We start from the raw sequence: 5,429 nt of genomic DNA, 5'->3' as shown, positions 1-5,429 counted from the left end.
CTATGACAAACCCACAGCCAACATAATAATGAATGGGGAAAAGTTGAAAACATTCCCTATGAGAACTGAAGCAAGACAAGGATGCCCACTCTTGCCACTCCTCTTCAACACAGTACTGGAAGTCCTGGCCAAAGCAGCCAGACAAGAGAAAGAAATAAAAGGCATCCAAATCAGTAAAGGGAAGTCAAACTGTCACTGTTTGCTGATGATACAATCGTTTACCTTGAAAACCCTAAGGATTCCTCCAGAAAGCTCCTAGAACTTATACAAGAATTCACCAAAGTTTTTGGATACAAGATTAATGTACACAAATCAGTAGCTCTTTTATACACCAACAATGACCAAGCAGAGAATCAAATCAAGAACTCAACCACTTTTACAATAGCTGCAAAAATAAAATAAAATACTTAGGAATTGACCTAACCAAGGAGTTGAAAGTCCTCTAAGAAATCATAGATGACACAGACAAATGGAAACACATCCCATGCTCATGGATGGGTAGAATCAATATTGTGAAAATGGCCACATTGCCAAATGCAGTCTACAAATTTAAATCAATCCCATCAAAGTACCACCATCATTCTTCACAAAATTACAAAAAACAATTCTAAAATTCATATGGAACAAAAAAGAACCTGCATAGCTAAAACAAGATTAAACAAAATGAACAAATCTGGAGGCCTCACACTACCTGATTTCAAACTATACTATAAGGTCATAGTCACCAAAACAGTGTGGTGGTGGTATGAAAACAGACACATAGACCAATGGAACAGAAGAGAGAAGCCAGATATAAGCTCAAATACTTATAGCCAACTGATCTTCGACAAAGCAAACAAGAACAGAAAGTGGGGAATGGATTCCCTTTTGAACAAATGATGCTAGGATAACTGGCCAGCCACATGTAGGAGAATGAAACTGAATCCTCACCTCTCAGCTTATACAAAAATGAACTCAAGATGGATTAAGAACTTAAACCTAAGACCTGAAACTATAAAAATTCTAGAAGATAACATTGGAAAAACCCTTGTAGACATTGGTATAGGCAAGGATTTCATGACCAAGAACCAAAAAGCAGATGCAATAAAAACAAAGATAAATAGCTGGGACCTAATTAAACTAAAGAGCTTTTGCATGGCAAAAGGAAGTCAACAGAGTGGGAACAGACAACTCAGAGTGGGAGAAAATCTTCACAATCTATACATCTGACAAAGGACTAATATCCACAATCTACAAAGAACTCAAATCAGTAAGAAAAAAACAAACAATCCCATCAAAAAGTAGGCTAAGGACATGAATAGACAATTCTCAAAAGCAGATATATAAATGGCCAACAAACATATGAAAAAATGCTCAACATCACTAATGATCAGGGAAATGCAAATCAAAACCACAATGTGATAACCCCTTACTCCAGCAAGCATGGCCATGATAAAAAAATTTAAAAAACAGTAGATGTTGGCATGGATGCAATGAACAGGGAACATTTCTACACTGCTGGCGGGAGTGTAGACTAGTACAGCCACTATGGAAAACAGTGTAGAGATTCCTTAAAGAACTAAAAGTAGAACTACCATTCAATCCAGCAATCCCATTACTGGGTATCTACCCAGAGGAAAAGAAGCCATTATTTGAAAAGGATACTTGCACATGCATGTTTACAGCAGCACAATTCACAATTGCAAAATCATGGAACCAACCAAATGCCCATCAATCTACAAGCGAGGTCACTCACGCCTAAAATCCCAGCACTTTGGGAGGCCAAAGCAGGCAGATCACAAGGTCAAGAGATCTAGACCATCCTGGCTAACATGGTGAAACCCCATCTCTATTAAAAACACAAAAAATTAGCCAGGTGTGGTGGCAGACGTCTGTAGTCCCAGCTACTCGGGAGGCTGAGGCAGGAGAATGGCATGAACCCGGGAGGCAGAGCTTGCAGTGAGCCTAGATCGCACCACTGCACTCCAGCCTGGGCAACAGAGTGAGACTCCGTCTCAAAAAAAAAGGAAACTATGGTATATATACAATGGAATACTATGCAGCCATAAAAAGGGATGAATTAACAGCATTTGCAGTGACCTGGATTAGATTGGAGACCATTATTCTAAAAGAAATAACTTAGGAATGGAAAATGAAACATCATATGTTCTCACTGATATGTGGGAGCTAAGCTGTGAGGACGCAAAGGTATGAATGATACAATGGACTTTGGGGACTTGGGGGAAAGAGTGGGAGGGGGTGAGGGATAGAAGACTACAAATATGGTGCAGTGTATACTGCTCGGGTGGTGGGTGCACCGAAATCTCACAAATCAGCACTAAAGAACTTACCCGTGTAACCAAATACCACCTGTACCCCAATAACTTATGGAAAAATAAAAAATAAATTTTTAAAAAATCTCATGTACCCCATAAATATATATACCCACTCTGTACCCACAAAAACTTAAAATTTTTTTAAAAACTATGCATCAATCCTGGAGCCCAGCTTCCTAGAAACATACTGGTTCTGTTGTGGCCAAATACCCCATGCATATTAAGTCTCCAGATTCATCCTTATTTCCAGCTACATATAGAAAATGATCTTTTTCATTACACTGATCAGAAATTTCCAGTTATTATGCTCTCAAAAACCTCAATATTCTCAACAGTAAAATAAGATAACAAATCTACCTTACAGGGTTGTTGCAGAGGTGGGTTCTGGTTATCGTGTATGTGTTCTGCAAACTTTTAATTACTTCATAGTTGTTAGTTGTTATTAACTGTATCAGATCTCTGGAGTTTAATGTATAGTTAATGATACATAGGACTAAATTGCAAAATGATTTTCATCTCATTTTTACTACAACTCATAAAAAATAGTAAATGCTTAAGACATTAACCCAAAGAAATATGTGATTTTTTTAAGGTATGCACTTTTCTTCAACTGGTCCCAAGTCAGCCTCCACCCACTCCCAGGGAGACCAAAAGGCTTCATATATCTCAAGTTGGGGTACAAAAGAGGGGGAGCCATGAAGGCAGATCATTTAAAACAAAACAAAATTTTAAAAAGTATTAAGGCAAAGATTTAAAAAATTTTGCTAGGCCGGGCACAGTAGCTCATGCCTGTAATCCCAGCACTTTGGGAGGCAGAGGCAGGCGGATCAGGAGCTCAAGAGATGGAGACCATCCTGGCTAACATGGTGAAACACTGTCTGTACTAAAAATACAAAAAAAAAAAAAAAAAAATTAGCCAGGTGTGGTGGCGGACTCCTGTAGTCCCAGCTACTTGGGAGGCTGAGGCAGGAGAATGGCGTGAACCCAGGAGGAGGAGCTTGCAGTGAGCTGAGATCGCGCCACTGCGCTCCAGCATGGGCGATAGAGCGAGACTCCATCTCAAAAAAAAAAAAATTTTGCCTTACATAATTTACATTAAAGCAATGCTATCCCCTCCCCTGTGTGGACTCGGGAGAGGATGGGGCCATTCTCCTTACAGAGAAGTGGGGTGGCTTTTAGGAGGGCAAGGGGCTTCCTAGGACAATGCAGCTCACGTTATTAAAAAAAGAACAAGAACAATGTACAATCGAAGTCCTCAGCCACATTGTAGAACTTTGGAGGATGCTCGCTCCAACAGACTGCTGTCACCTTCACCGTTCCAATTTTCAAATGAGTCAAGCCAGTAAATAAATAAATAAATAAATAAATAAAGTGATACCAATCTCATCTTGTTATCTGCACAAGTTAGGTTTTATCCAGAAAGGATGTAACGCAACTAAGTAACAGTCCGCCTAGAAGCATTTGGAGGATGGAGGGGTTGGCTCGTCATACCCCTGCTTGCTGGTCCATATCTGATCTGTTGGAAGGTGGACAGCCAGGCCAGGATGCAGCCCATCCACACAGAGTATTTGAGCTTGGGAGGAGCAATGATCTTGATCTTCATTGTGCTGGGCGCCAGGGCAGTGATCTCTTTCTGCATCCTGTCAGGGTTGCCAGGGTACATGGTGGTACTGAGTACCAGACAGCACTGAGTTGGCATACAGGTCTTTATGGATGTCCACGTCACACTTCATGATGAAGTCGAAGGTAGTTTCGTGAATGCCACAGGATTCCATGCCCAGGAAGGAAGCCTGGAAGAGCACCTCGGGGCAGTGGAAATGCTCGTTACCAATGGTAATGACCTGGCAGTGGGGCAGCTGGTAGATCTTCTCCAGGGAGGAGCTGGAGGCCGCCGTGGCCATCTCCCACTCAAAGTCTAGGGTGATGTAGCACAGCTTTTCCTTGGTGTCGCATGCAATCTCCTGCTCTGCCGTGGTGGTGAAGCTGTAGCCCAGCTCGGTGAGGATCGTCATGAGGTACTCAGTCAGGTCCTGGCCAGCCAGGTCCAGATGCAGGATGGCATGGGGGAGGGAGTACCCCTTATAGATGGGCACCCGGTGGGTGACCCCATCCACAGAGTCCATCATGATGCCAGTGTACGGCCAGAGGCGTACAGGGACCACAAGGCCTGGATGGCCATGTATATGGCTGGGGTGTTGAAGGTCTCAAACATGATCTGGTCATCTTTTTGCGGTTGTCCTTGGGGTTCATGGGGGGCCTCTGTCAGCAGCACAGGGTGCTCCTCAGGAGCCACACCCAGCTCGTTGTAGAAGGTGTGGTGCCAGATCTTCTCCATGTGGTCCCATTTGGTGACAATGCCGTGCTCGATGGGGTACTTCAGGGTCAGGATGCCTCTCTTGCTCTGGGCCTCGTCGCCCCATGTAGAGGTTTGTCTGGCCCATGCCCACCATCACATCCTGGTACCTGGGGTGCCCCATGATGGAGGGGAAAATGACCCAGGGGGATATCATCACCTGCAAAGCCGGCCTTGCACATGCCTGAGCTGCTGTCAATGACAAGTGGGGCGATACCATCATCCATGGTGAGCTGGCGGTAGGTGTGGACTGGGCAGTGGAGCAGCAAAGGCAGTGTTCTGTGCTTATGGGGCAGATGTGGTCTTGGTCAGAAATATATGCTATTTTAACTGACAAAATCAGTATTCTGATGAGCTGGCTGAAAAATATTCATAAAATTGTACACATTTAATGTACCACCTACATAGATACAAACAAATTCTAACCCTTTCATTGTAAATAATGGAATAAAGTAAACAAGGCTGCTAGTGAGAATCTAAATGGATGTGTTTCTTTCAGTTGATAATATCATGTGAATCAAAAAGGCATTAATTTCACCGCTATATATTTGGAGTGATACTGTACGGACATTGTTTTAGAAGAAAATTCCATTCTGAAATGATCAAAGCTAGATAAAGTGCAGAAGAGTGCTGTTGTTCAAGACACTAAGTTTAATAATCAGTTCACCTGGAGGGAAAACATTCTAGTTTTCACACCTTTGCAATATTTTACATCTATGCTCAAGAGAAGCCTGAGTGAAGGAAAAGGTAACATTTTAGCA

The 5,429-nt window shown here is 42.5% G+C and overlaps 1 pseudogene; it reads right to left on the bottom strand.

Moving 5' to 3' along the window:
• Nucleotides 1–3,766: 3,766 nt before the first annotated feature.
• LOC119618590 (actin, cytoplasmic 1 pseudogene) lies at nt 3,767–4,895 on the bottom strand (annotated as a pseudogene).
• Between the last annotated feature and the right edge of the window lie 534 nt (nt 4,896–5,429).

This window comes from Chlorocebus sabaeus, chromosome 12 (genome assembly GCF_047675955.1).
Source record: "Chlorocebus sabaeus isolate Y175 chromosome 12, mChlSab1.0.hap1, whole genome shotgun sequence".
Lineage (NCBI taxonomy): Eukaryota > Metazoa > Chordata > Mammalia > Primates > Cercopithecidae > Chlorocebus > Chlorocebus sabaeus.
The sequence above is the reverse complement of the archived record's forward strand: the minus strand, read 5'-3'. Positions and strand labels throughout refer to the sequence as shown.